At 40.6% G+C, this 15174-nt stretch overlaps 1 protein-coding gene across 1 annotated transcript in view; it reads right to left on the bottom strand.

Annotated features, from left to right (window-relative positions):
- Positions 1–4827, bottom strand: part of psma5 (proteasome 20S subunit alpha 5) — a 38492-nt gene extending 33665 nt beyond the window's left edge. Inside the window, exon 1 of the mRNA XM_048231654.1 lies at positions 4744–4827. The gene's annotated coding sequence lies outside the window, so the exon portion shown is untranslated. The remainder of the gene's footprint in view (positions 1–4743) is intronic.
- Positions 4828–15174: the final 10347 nt, after the last annotated feature.

The following is a 15174-nucleotide window of genomic DNA, read 5'->3' as shown; positions in this document are numbered from 1 at the left end:
TTAAACAAAATATAGAAGGAAATAACTGAGATGTACTCTGTTGGTCTGCTCTTAGTTTTACAGTGAATCCTATGTAAAGGTTTGAAAGGAACTTAAGCTTCAGATTTTCTCTTGGGAAACTGTTAGGCCTATTCATCTTCTCTAATGTAGCTGGCTAGACCATGTCATTGCCACACACACAAGTGGGGGCAGAATTGGAAATGTGTCAGAGTGACAATGCATTGGTTGATTTGGTCACAGGTTAGGTTATTGGATAAACAATTTTTTTAAAGGATATCGACTAATTATCGTTATCGTCAAAATCACAAAAAATAGATGATATTTTTTGTCCATATCGCCCACCCCTAGTGTGTGTGGCCACAATTAGCATAGCTCATTGAGGTAGGCACTTCCAACTAGCCTATCCCCCAAAAGTGACAAAAGCACTTAAACATTGTTCTATTTACATGTTGTGACTAATTACATTGTGTACAAATTTCTATGTAGAAAATGAGAAAAACTCATTGAGAAACTCATCAAATTGAGTTTTACATTTGAATGTAAAATGCAACACAGCGATTTTCTAAGCATATACAAGCTTGGAACTACATTCTCATTCAGGCGAAGCACTGCTACTGCAGCTTTTCAGGTGCTGCGTGCAAATCACTCTGCCAAAGTAGCAGTGCTTTTCCTGAATGAGAACATGAAAAGCTTCAAGTTTGCATATGCTTAGAAAATCGTATATTTGTAGCCTACATTTTATAACTATAAGTCACATGTTAATGGAAAAATGCTGGAGTTCTTAATGACTTGGGTGCTATAGGCTAGTTGGAACTTCCCAACTCAATGAACTATGCTAAGCTATGCTAACGGTGGAGTTACTGCACCCACAGAGACTAGAAGTGTATCATCTTATCTAACTCTGGCGGAGACAGTAAATAACCTAATTTCCCAAAATGTCGGCATGTTCCTTTAAGGCGTTGTCAGGAGGGAGGTTTACCAGCTATGAACCAGCTGGCTACCGTTACATGAGCACATTTTATTGTTTTTTGGGATTAATGGGAGTCAATGGGAGCCGTACATGTCAGACCAGCGGTGACCAAGGAATATTTTGCCGGATTAATACACAAAAGCTTACGTCACACACCCCGCTGCTATGCTGTTAGAGGTACAAACAACGTCGGAGGTGCATTGAGAACTATGGTTACACAAGTTGTAAGACACCGTTTTATCCCTGGATTTTAGGACGTAACGTCATCCGATTACAATCACACATCAAATCAAGTGTTCCGACATCAATTGGACGTTTCCGGCGTGAAATATAGTAAGATATTTCAGATAGCCTGGCAAGGTTTGGTTCATTTGAATGACCATCAGTTGGCTTTGAATTGAAACATGTATTTACTTTAGGGACAGCCGTGGCATACTGGTTAGCGCTTCAGACTTGTAACCGGAGGGTATTTTTTTGGTATTTCACACACATTAGTGAAACTATGTGAATAGAAGTACATTTTCCTGTTGAATTAAAAAAAATCCAATCGGATCAGAAGTATATTGTGTAGTTTCCCCTCTGCAAAGCTCTGAAAATGGCTATAAATTCATTATGTGAAGATATCTTTCTCATTCAAAAAGTATGTGACAAATTCATCAGATTTTTTCCCCCTTATATGGATTATAAGGTCATGTCCATGCATTAACTTTGGTTGTTATCATTATCATATTGTCAGAGCATTTTTTTTTTAATTGGGCTTGATTTTCAAAAAAAGCCTAGAAATCTAGACGCACCCTAGCGGCGGCAAATTAATTTGCTCAGCCTGTACGTCTAGTATCAAACCATAGGGATTTCTATTGGCTAACACCGTGGATGTTATTCAATCACAGTGCTCCATTTTGTTAGAGAGTCTTAAGGCGGGCTTAACAGGATAACGACGTCCTGCGACGGTGAACAACAAGGAAGGTGGCTATGGCTTAACTAAGAGCGGTTGTTTGAATCGGCGTTGGCGTCAACTTTGGAGAAGTTGGACTTGTGATTTTCTTTGAAAGTTGAGCAACACAATGCACTTAAGTCATTCCTTTCAAGAAGGATGTATTTGCCGTTTTGCCGACCCGGATACGGATATGGTCGAAGCTGGCCTATTGCATGCCTAGGCAGTTTGAAAGACAATTCTCTGCCCGCCCCTTGGATTAAGCGAGGTGAATGGTTCAATGCCAGACTATACATTTCAATGATATAGGATGGCCTGCCAGGCTAAAAAAGCCTGTTTTCATCTTGTCATTTCACCACGTGGACAGTTAACAGGATTTTTAAATTTTATCATTCTGTATGTGAGGATCATCTGTCCAAAATTTGGGCTTGTTGCAGAGTTTCTTTATTGAGAAGATTTTTTTTTGAATATTATTATCTATAAATCCACTGAATTTGTACTGGATCTGCAGTACCACTTTGAACCACATGTGGTGCTCTTTTAATATAATGGAAGTCAATGTAAGAGTAAAAGTCACTTGTTTGCTGCACATATCCAATCTAAACACACAGTTTATGGTTCATAGTTGAATTGCTCCAAATAATTATTGCAACATGAACAACATACTACACAAATAAATCTTATTTAGAGAAAATAAACTGATCAAGTAAATTATACACACATGATCATCATACATATGCAGCAAAAGGATTTAGCATAATTGCAATCTTTGCAACGATTGCAATCTTGTGTAGTGAACTATTGCTAACTTCTAAGCTTAAATGACAAATCAAACGTGCTTGTCTCAACATTTTCTAAGATGGCATGGCTTGAAATAGAGGATAGCTATTCTGCTCCTATGTAGTTATAGAAAACATGATGTGAAACCACATATTCTGTCAGAAATGTCATTATGGCAGTTCAGCAGTGAAGTTAGTTACTAGGTGTAATCTGTCTTTATTTTGATGCCAGCCAGGCAATCAGATTTAGGGTAGCTAAACCCATGTGTAAATATGCCCTTAGAAATAATTTGAGTTACTCAGAATTCTTCAATAGTTTAGGCTACCTCTTCTTGTGTGTGTGTATGTGCACGCACGCATCTGTAGTTTTGTGATTTTATTTTTTTTGTAAATAATAAAAGGTATTACATTTGTATGATTTTGCTGTTGTTTTAGATGGGGGATGACTAGACCTACACAGACTTTCTTGCAAGCCGGAAAAGGACGAGGTAGCCGATTGCTGATGAGCTTGCGCTCACAATGCTGAAGACCATGAGGGGATGGAGGAAGAAGGTATAGATTTATGTGGCGTGCGTGCGTAGGGTGGTGCAGACTTCCACTAAAATACTGTGTGAAAAAGACTTATGTTGTTTTTTACTCACATTATTGTCTCAGGCATGTGGTTTTACCAACCGGAAGGGGTGGGAGCTTGTGCTTAGTAGGCAGTCATATGCAAACAGCGCAGGGGCATGGCATACAACTGCATCGAGCGTGGTTCAGCCAATCATAATTAAGGACCGGAACGATCAGTTTTAGAAGCAACGCCATGCACCTCCGAGTGTTCTTTTGGTGTTCTATGATGTGAAATGCTACCGCTAGGTGCCAGACGTAGCCTGGAAAATCCAGACCTTGGTAACTAGAAAGATTTAAGTGTCTGGCCACGAACAATGTAATGGCCCGACTCGAGGAGCGGCACCAAGCATGCATTTGAAAATCTCACTGCACGCAATTGGATAACACTAGACCAATGTTTACTCTGAATGATTCTGGACTTCGACGCAAGTGGATAACACTACGACCAATGTTTACTGACCTCCAACGTTGCAGCGCTGTCGTCATCAGTTTAGCTCGCCTCTAGCCCGCATATACGCCGATTTGATTGGTTCCCCGAGATGCACGGGGTAAAAGTAACGTGCATCATTGCTCATTGCCAGAGTGTCTCGCAGAGACAATTCCATTGTGCTTTCGCGAGAACTCTGGTATGCCAGACGTGAACACATATTCAAATAATTTTTCCATTTATTAGTAAAACTTGTCAAATGTGTTTTAAACCTCTCAAAACAGTCCACTTCTATACAATCTTTATGGCGAAACGCGGTAGCACCACCAGAATCATATGGCGGACCACACGCCGGCCGAAAATATCCGGATGTTTGCGTGACCCTATTGCTTGACGCCGGTATGACACCGGGGTTGCACCCCCCGCAAAAATGAAAGAAAAACTTTAACTTAACGATATTAACACGCAAATAATTGTTGCATAGTGTTAAGTATTATAGACCTGACACGGTTAACAGAAAATACGTATCCTGAACATGAAATTACCTAACTGCATCCAATTATGAATACTGATTCGCACAACCGGAGTGTGCGAAAACACGATTCAATCTGTCAAACCCAACTCACTCAACAATTGAGCTAGCCGCAACGTTAGCCTAACTTATAATGCATCCGGCCAATACGTTATGTTACGCTTACTTGCCATGGGCATCGTATGACCGAAAACAAACTGACGGTTTGAAATTATAAAGCTGGCTTAACGCATCATATCATTCTCCATATACCATATTCTCTAAATGTGCTAATCTAGTGCTAGTTGGTTAACGTTAAGTTAGCGTGCTGCCTTGGCTCATAGAGAGCCGTCTCAAAATTGGTTACATTCACTAACTTCACGTAACTAGTCAACTGCTGGCATATCATAAAATTAACTAGTTAATTATGCGAACGCAGATACTGCCTACGGTGGATATAAATACCACAAAAGTCTTGCAGGTAATCTAAGTTTCAAACGTAGCACCTACCTCTCCGTGTATAACAATGAGTTTGCTAGTTTCGACCATAGATTGAAGAGGATGCGCAACTGAATTATGCGTCCGACACAGGAAATCCCCTACATATTTAGTTCCGCCATGTAACTGTAACCAAAGAGTATAGAAGTAACTCTTTGCTGTAACTGACTGTAACCCTTCCTGTGTAGATTTCACAGAGAGGGAGGAATTTACAGGGTCTTTCAATTTAATTGAATAATAAACAAATAAATTGGATAATATATCTGGTTTTATAGAATATAAATATATATATATATAATATATATAAAATATAGAATTTATTAATAAAAGAGAGAGAGAGAGAGAGATGTATATAGGGTAATATTAAAATATAATTTATCCAGGTAGATAAGACAAATAATGAATAGATTCATAAGAATAAATAAAATAACATATAAATATGGCCATTAAAACAAATAAACAAATTATATAAAACAAAATATATACAGCTTATATAAACAACATGCGAGTATAACTAAATTAAATCAGTGTATGTGAAATGGAATTATTCGTCCAGCTGACCAGCTGGAATTGCAACAGTAGCGATCTGCCACTAGCCTGGGTGTTCCCATGCTGCCTTGCGCGCGATTTGATTCACGCTGCTAAGGCAGCCTGGAGACCATGGAGCAAATTTTCGCCTGAGATAGGGAACCAATCACAGAACAGGGGGGAAAGCAAGACGATGATGAGCTATGCACAGACGCATTTGATAGACATCCGTGGCACCCAATAAACGGATATGGGCATTTTTTTCAAATACGAGAAAATGAACGTTTGGTTCCCAGACCACGTCTCATTGAGAAGTGGTGGCGCTAGCCAGGCTAATCTGCCACTGAGTAGATCTGTCTTTTAAAGTTCTGTTCTGGGCGTTCCTGTGTGTAGTTCGGTTACTCCTGGATTTTGGAGCCTTCTAGGACAGGTGGTTGAGAGGTAGATGCTCGAGCCGCAGACACAAGCCGTTGGCGATATGCAGCACAGGCGGATGAGAGGTAGAAGCTCGAGCCGCAGACACAAGCCGTTGGCGATATCTGGCCCTCCAGTACAGGCGGTTGAGAGATAGACGCTCGAGCCGCAGACACAAGCCGTTGGATTCCCCACAGGCTCAGGTGAAAAACAGGACGATCGTTGGGCACTAGGCTTAACTTTAGCAATCTAGCTACCCAGACACAACTCCTGGCGAGAAGATTGGAGAATAATATAATATATCTTAAAGAAGCCCTATGCAACAATTTTAGCAGAAATGTCCTTAATTATGCAGGTTGAGAGTCGTTCTGATGGTTCTACAACACTTTTTGGGTCGTTTGGTGAGTGCTTCGTTTCCCCCTAGTGCTTCTCTGCGGAAAAACTGAATATGCAACTTTCTGGTTGCGGTCCGAACAAATCCGGATGTGACTCAGCGGAAGTATCCAATCGCGCCTCAAAAATGTAGTCAGATTGTAGTTTCTAAGAAGACTGCAAAACGGACTCCGACTTGGCTTTGTTGCTGTTGAAATTGTAAGTAGCCTACCCTTGGGTGACTTCGTTTTTGTAATGTGGTTTGAGTCTCTTGAACAATGTGTTTGCTCGACAGTTTTATTGTGAACCCTGTATGTGTTTAGCTTGGTTTCTTGATGGCTAGCTCGCTAGCTAGTGGGGGTTTAGCGTAGCAGTCACTTGCTGCCAAAGACACTTGATAAATTGAATGTCATATTACTGTACCCTGCACATAAAGGCTACACATTTCCACAGCACCAGAATCCGACCGAATACCTCCCTCAACCCCCTCCATAATTGGCCTTCCACTATTATTTGCGATGGCCAACTCTTCTGCTACTGTAAAACACTCTGGTGCCTTTCCTCCTACAGTAGTGAAGACACCTTTTTCTTGTTAGCTGTAAAACAGAGGCCAAGTGAAGGCTATAAGCTAGGCCTACATGTTTTCATAATTAAGAAATATTAATGCAAGCTATAACTATATAAACCTACAATTCTGAATAATGTTTTTGTGTTTCATTTTCACCTGCTGCCATGTGCGTTTGGCAATGGTGTTGCATCTGAAATGTTCACAGGATTAGGCATACACTAAATCAGTCAATGGGGGCTACTTAAACATTCAATTATCCTTATTACTGTAATCTATATGCCCACTTCTGAATTGGGTTGCATCTGTAGGCCTTTCTATGAACTCAAAATAGGCTATTTAATTATTTCAACTCATTTCAGACATTCCGCAAGCTACTAATCTTCCGTAACACATATTTGAAGAGCATGTGGGAATAAAACTTTACTTTTAGGCATTTAGGCTACCCGATCTGCAATACGTTGCCAACAGCGTTGCTTTGTTCAATGCCGACGTATTTGATTTTTGTCGTAGAGTGGGTTTTAATTCCTCATAACTTGGCATAATAATTGTGCATTCCTCATCCGTAAAATAAGGTGATCGCGTCATCATTGAAAGTGGTGACATGCGCTGCAACCCGCCCCTTTTATGTGAACGCGCACAAACTCCAATTAGGTTAACTCCGGCTCAACAAATCAACTTCATAATCAGCGTCGTAGTACCGATTAACACCACTTAAGATAACCAGGTTTTGTCAACCCTGGTTTAACAAAGTAACCCTGGGTTACATCTGGGTAGGTTAAGCTCCCTTCGTAGTACAGGCCCCTGGTCCGCGGAGTCGTAGAGTGAAATTAGGCCCGGTGCTTCGTCTGATAATTTGCTGCAGTTGATCAAGATACCGCGGACCGACAAAAAAAGAAAACAAACGTTTCTGCTATCGATGTCATTAAACATGGAGCCATACAATAAAGTGGGCGTTCATTCAATGCAGGCGTTTGCGCGAGAGAAACTGAAACTAATCGATAACGTTGGTATCAAAGCTCCGCTTCAACCTGTTGAATGCTATTTAATTGTTTAACGACACTTAGCCTAATAGAACAACGTTGATTTTTGGAACTTCCATAGAAACAGAGTAGAGACTGTATAGGCTAATACACTGTATAGCACTGAGTATTGTATAGTCAAATTTGAATAAAACGTGGCCAAAAGCTATTGTAGCCTTCTTTCTATCTGTTAAAGATCAACAGATCAGTGATTTACGCCTATCTGCTCGCCAAAAAAGCTGGTATTGTGTTTCCTGAATCCTTACATTCAGGCATTCAAATTAAACTTCATTAAAAAAACATGTTTTTTTTTCTCTATTTCCTACCAATCTATGATGCATGAGGGAAATATCCCAAAACAATAGTACCCATAAAATTGTTGCTGTTTTGAGAAGTATTCTTCTTATGCAAGCATCATGCAACCAAAAGCAATGAAACTAATTATATCTTACATTAGTAAAGCAGTCCTCTGATGTGCATGTCACAAAACATTTAAGTGAAAGTGCATGTAAAACAATATAGGCATAATAATGATTGTGATAATGATTATGACAATTTGATTTGGAGGGAATGGGGTTGGGTACGTGTAGATGAGCCCTATGACCCCAAAGTCTGCCATGACTGGGCCTCAGGTCAAAGAAGTTTGAGAAAGGCTGGTCTACATAACCTGCATCAGATTGAGGTTTGCAGTGATGCGTTATTATTATTCTTTATTATTTACTATAGGGTTCTAGAACAAATAAAACAGTGTGTTTGAAATAATGGAATTTGTGCTCTCTCATGAAGCTGGGTTGATGGGACATGGGGAGGGTGGGTCTGTTGATCGGGGGGAGGGGGTGTGGCGCCACGAGTAGCTAACCCTACTAACCCGTGGCACTGTGCCAATGCCACGTCCCCCCCCCCCCCCCCCCCCCCCCCCCCCCCCAGAAACAAAGTCTCACTCCTTGCAAACTTCAAAGCTTGAGAGCCCTGTGTAAGTAATTAACTGGTACACTTAATAGGTTTATTCCAGGCCTTGACTGGAGCTAAGAATGGTTTGTATATCAAATCTATCATGACCAGATTTACCCCATCCAGCAGGTCTCAGGTCAGCTCTTTGCCTCTGATGAAAATTTAGGCAAATTGGCAAAGTTTTGTAAAAGCACTCAGTATTACAATGTAACAACTATATGTAGGTACCCACAAATACATAATGCAAGTACAAAATATATATATTTTTTAACCTATGGACATATACATATATAATTATAATAAATAGGCAAAGGACTCTGACTTAAATATTTGGGTGGGTTACATAGCTCTGTGTGTATTTGTCATTTTTTCAAAAATAGCGCAGTGCTCGTTCAAACATGCTATTCCTGTAGAAAACCTGTAACCCATGCTCGCAGGTAGGCCTGCTTTAAAAATAGAATGGTACAGTGTTTCTCACAGAATTGAATTCTATTTGTGGTGGTAGGTTTGCAGAATTAACTTGAATGAAACAGTTTTTAACAAATTAACACAGCGTGGTTATGATGCAGATTTAAGCACAATTTAGCCAGTCGACTTTTATGCCAACAATTGCAGGATTGGTAATGTTTTCTTAAAAAAACATGCATGTAGGTTTGTTGAGAGACAAGGAGAGGCTGCACAAAGGTGTATGTGGCATGATGGGGCTAGTAGGGGGTATAAACCCATGGACATTGCGACTACACCACCCTGGGGATTTCACCCAGGGAAATATGAGTACCAGATTCAGCCAGAAAGCACTCAGGTTCGTTGACTGATGGCAAGAGATGTGGTTTCATTCATTAAAATTAATTTATTAACAAAAGATAAAAACAAACAATCAACACTATTCCCATTCACACTTGACATACAATAAGGGATGGAGGAGGATGGGGTCCACTGGAGCTGAGGCCTACCTATGGAGAGGTATAAAGAGGTCACACCACAGCACACGTGTCCACACGCAAACAAAATGGTTAACACACAGCACCCGTGTTGTAAAGCGGCACGCCGCACAAGACATACCACCCGAAGACAGCAGCCCCTCCACCATAGGCACTCAGCTCCTGGAAGGGACAAGGAAAAGTACAGGGAGGGTTAACAACAACACATGCTGCAGACTTGATTAAAAGATTCCTCAATAGAGGTTATAAACAAGACTGGGTTGATTTGGCCAAAATATGTTTTGATCACACAACACAAGAGGAGTGTCTTCGATCAAAAAAGCGCACCAAAGATCCAAGTAAGTCCCCTCTATGTTGCATAAAATATTCTCCGCTTGTGTCAGAATTCAGAAAAGCTGTCTACAAACACTGGCATATTATTGATTCGAACCCTAAACTTATGAGAGTTTTTCCAGAAAAACCTAAGCTGGTTTTTAAGCGTGCTCCTAACTTAAGAGACCGCCTAGTCAAAAATGGCATCGTCCAACCCACCACGCCCTTTTCTGAGTATGTCTGATGGTAACTATAAATGTGGCAGTTTCGCCCAGTGTTCGTACACACATAAATGCAAAAGTTTTAATCATCCACATACTGGCAAGACGTTATCCATTCGCGATGCCATTACATGTTGCACCACACATGTTATTTATTTGATTCGTTGCCCTTGTGGCCTAGCATATGTGGGCAAAACAACGCGAGCGCTTCGGACCAGGATCAGTGAGCACAGGAATACTATTAGAACAGGGGATGAGCGCAGTCCTGTCGCTGCTCATTTTAAAGTAGTCGGACATAACGTCAGCGCCCTCAGACACTGTATATTGGGGTGGAGCGGGTCAATAAACCACCTAGAGGGGGTGATCATGACAAGAGGTTGCTCCAACGCGAAACCTTTTGGATTCACTTTTTAAATGCAATGTCCCCCCATGGTCTTAATGAGGAATTTGATATAAAACCGTTCTTATAGTAGTAGTATATTCTGGTAAAAAACTGTGGGGCTAATGTCCTTTCATTGTTTGGGTAGGCTTGTATATATGGAACTGTTTATCCACTGATTGTTTTTTCTTTTTCTTTTTCTTTCTTTTCTGTTGATAGCAATGCCATGTACTCCTTTGGGGATATTGTTTGTAAGGCCTTTTTTAAATTATAGGTTTGTGTAATACCTGTAAGTGTTCTCTTAATTGAGTGACTAGTGGGGCTCTTAGACCCAATCATACTAATTGACATCACATGGTATGTCAGCTGATTGTAAGGCCTACATACAGTGGGCATCGCTTTCAAATGACCACTTAATTCGGCGCGATTGCTGGGCGTGAAGCTGGGCGCGGAAGCTTTAGTACCACTTTCAGCCACTGTGCGTCGCTCTACCACTGTACATCACTCTGCCTGCGGTCCCTTCTGAAAAAGCAGGATCTACCATTAAACATAATTGTTGCAGAGAGTAATCCCAGCCTACGAATTCAATAACAAAATAAATCATGCATAATTAAACATTACCTCGATTTAGGCTACTTGGGTATGGCTTAAGGCTTGACTACACGGTGGTAACGAAAATCGAAATCGAAATTTGCTGTCTACATTATTGTCAGTGTTGGGGTTAACGCAACTACGCAAATCAAAACAGTGGTGTGATAATTGAGCCAGTAGAGAAATAACCAGGGCTCCGAACCGGTTCAAGGAACGAAAACGAAAACCGAAAACGAACGGAATTTTACGAGGAGCGGAAACAAAAACGAAAACAAAATGGTCTTCAACTGTTCCGGAACAGAAACGTTATTCTGAAATCCACAAAACCAGTTAATAACGTTTTTTTTTCCGTTCTCTATATATTTTATAAAATTTCACAAAAGCATATCCTATGTCAGGGAGACTATTTCCGGTTGTGCGAAAAACAAGCCCGCATCTACACTGATAATGTGAGCTAACAAGCCGCTATGTAGCCAACTACTGTAGGCGAACAGCCTAATAATTTGATTTCTGCAGTTTGAGAAAAAAAAAAACGAATAAATGGACCTTTGGTCCAAATGTGTATATTTTGTCTTGCTGTTGTAATGTAACCTATCGTCTGCCACTTGGGATCTTAGGCCAGCTCGTAGGCGTGGGCTACTGAAAATGATTTGGAAATTGTTTGTAGCCTATGCGTAATAGCCTATTTTGCCTGTCCACGCCTTGTCGTTTTTAAAAGTCGGGATTTGAAATGTTGTAATTATAGCCTATTCTATGTAGAAGAGTTGAGCGAGAAATTTGAGATAGGCCTTGTCAGCAACAGACAGGTTCGTTTATAAACAGGGTTGGAATTATGGCGCAAAGCTTTTGAAGATCTCCATATGGATAAAACTTAGGCTACAACCAGGTAAGGAGTTTAGCACGTATCCAGAAATATTTTTGATAAGAAATTATTTATAGGCATAGGTTAGGCCTATAGTAAGTCTGTAGGCTATGGGATGGATAGCCCATCTGAATGTTTTTGGATGCCGCCTGTGATTTATTATTTTTGGGCATAGCTACGGTATAGGCTAAATCAAGGGGAAATAATGAGTATGTCTATTCTAAGTCCACAAAAAATAGACTTGATAGGCCCGGCCAAACACTGCGAACTTTAAGAACGAACAATATTTTTGCGTTCTGAACGGTTCAGGACCGATATGTTGGTGGCGGAACGCATGCAAGAACGAAAACGTTAAACATAGGCCTACCTGAACCGTTCGGAACGGAACGGTTGAAAAATAATTTCGTTTTCAAGCCCTGGAAATAACTGTTCAGAATTAATCTGTAGCCTTGGGTAGGCTTCTGCAGAAAACAATGTTGTTGCCGATTTAATACTATCTGGCGACGTTTTTAACAGGCTACGCAATAGAGGCTTAGACAACTATGACCCACGTTTTGGTTTCGTAAATTAATTTGCCCTACTTCTTGACTGCAATGTAGTCAATTGACTGCTTGACATGTCATTTTTATTTTTTCTGTACAATAAACAAATACATCTGCTTTATGCCGCAGAATTACATTCATATTTGGAACTTACATAGTCAATGCATCGTTCCACTAACGTTAGTGTTTTCCCAAAACCATAGTAGCAGCGAGCGTTCAAGAACCACTATCGTAAAGTTGTGTAGTTACAACTACACCTCTCGACCTGTGGTAGAATGCTAGAAGCATAGTTCAGGGATCTTCATGTCAAAGACGTCACTGGCGCCAGTTATTTGTTTTCAAATTAATAAGTATAAATATATTAAAGTTTCTAATTGATATTTAAACTTCTAAACAACATACATCCATATTTTAAAATGCCCAAGGCAGAAAATACATAAATTAAAAGTCAATTTGCAGCCATGTGCACGTAAGTAAAAGTCACACACTTGCAGATAATAATAAGGTGGGTGCGACTTTTGACGAGTCAGCTGAGAATATGTAGCCTTTGATTTTCATGGAGGGGGTTTACATAAACCAAGCCAAGAAGGCTGATTCTGATTTTGATAATATGATCTGCACAAAAGATAAACTTAGGTAAACAACGATGTCAATATTGTTGTCAACGTCTTAACCCAGATTCGAACTCTTGGACGGGGACTGGTAACTGCTGTGCAGCGGCGGCTGTCATCTGCCCGGCCTTAGCATAATGCGGCACAGAAGTATGTGCAGGTGCCCGTTCACGTGCTACTAAACGTCATTAACCACCTTAGTCAGACTACTGAAGTTTGGAAACTATCATGGTCCAAACTTACAGTACTATGTAGTCACGACAGTTTTGGGAAACAGTCATAACTTACATGTTGGTTAGTTGAGCGATGCATCCTGTTACTAAAAATCTAACCTCCGTGGTTGTGCGGAAACGCCCCAGATCAGCTTGTAGGCCATTAGCAATCTGTTTATTTTATTTTATGAAGCCTACACAGTATATCACATGCCACATTCTCACTTTCAATAGACAGATGCAGCCATTGGTCAAGTATTGAGTATAAAGCAATTAAGATAGTACCTATACAAAAAAGTACTTCATACTATCATAAAAAATTCGTTAAAAACGAATAGCATTTTGCAACTTGACAAAACACTGGATTAAATATCGTGAGGCACAGGAGAAAACTTGTACATCCATTGGCCCGTGGGGAGATCACATGCCAGTTGCCTCTCCCTTCAGTATGACTTGTTCGTCTGTGAGCTTGTTTCGCCAAAAAAAAAAAACTATTGCAGATATCAATGCGTCTTTGTTCATGGGTTTGGCCTCACAGCAGAGGCTTAGACAACTATGACCCACGTTTTGGTTTCATAATTTACACTACTTATTGACTGCAATGTAGTCAATTGACTGCTTGACAGGTTATTTTTATTTTTCTGTACAATACACAAATACATCTGCTTTATGCCGCAGAATTATGCACTTGGATAGCCAATAGAACGGGCACATTTTGGAGAGAACGCACGCAAGAATCTGTAGGCTATTTGTGGCTGGTTACCAGCAAACAATGTTTAATGCATTAACTCAAGACGTCAAACATTTTCTAAACAATACAAACAGAAAGGATGCAGCAGGCAGCAAATGCAGAAGAGTCATTTCCAGTGGAAGAACAAAGTGCTGAATGAAGCCCAAATTTATGAAGGCATATCTGGCAAGTTGTTATTTTTTGAAGACGTAAATGGTTGGGCTATAGGCCTAGTTTGCAAGAAGGAGACATAAAGCGTGAGCATGCCACACTATCCACAGCTGTGGATTCTTCAACAGAAGGCCTGCCTCGAATGCAGGCTTGTGGTTTGTGCAGCCTACAGTAAGTAGGTCTAGTGAGTTAGGAGTCCTCTAGACTTCTTTTCAGCTATCTCAGAGGTGGAAAGTTGCGTTCGTTGGGGGCAGGGCCGGGTTAACAATTCATAGACCCTTGGGAACAAATGTCTGATGGCCCCCCTGCCCCCCCAGCCAACATGAATCGGGTGGTCAGTTAATAGGCCTATCGTGAAGATTTGTATTGCCATTTAAGGCACGAGCGCATCTGTGAGGCCAAGCCTCACCAAGTAGCCCGTTTGTTTACAACTAACATTACATTTAATTAAACTGCTTATAGGCTATGCCGAAATAGTTTCAACATTTTGAATATCAGTGTCAGGTGAATTAGGAAATGCCTTATGGCTGAAAGCTGCTTGGGATCCCCTGTCAAGCAATAACCATACAAAAGTTAAAACAGATGACATGATCGCATCACTGACATAATCATAAAATAATATAGCCTAGATATTCCAATATATTCGAATACATGTGTTTATTTTAGAGGGGATATTCGAGCGTCATTTTTGAGCAATTTTGACAGCCCCTAGTCCACTCTAGGCCTCGCCAATCGTCTATTAATACCTTCCACTAACCCGGTGAGTGGGGGTCGCTATAATCGTGTGAAATAGCACCATTGAGTAGCCTATCGCGAAATAGCCTTAAAATCGTTCTGGTGTTGTGTGCCTTCTGGTTTCTCCACCTACTGGTTTTCCTTGCGCGTGCATCGCGCTGCAGCAGTTGTCAGACATTCACAAACAAGTTGTTTTAGGCGGTTTGAAAGTCGCTTTTTTTTCGCCATGAGCGCTTCGGCTACATTACAGCCCTTTCGGACAAAAGACATGTAAAAAAATATAT

Source organism: Alosa alosa, chromosome 21, assembly GCF_017589495.1.
Source record: "Alosa alosa isolate M-15738 ecotype Scorff River chromosome 21, AALO_Geno_1.1, whole genome shotgun sequence".
Taxonomy (NCBI): Eukaryota; Metazoa; Chordata; class Actinopteri; order Clupeiformes; family Clupeidae; genus Alosa; species Alosa alosa.
This window is presented reverse-complemented; position numbering and strand designations above follow the sequence as displayed.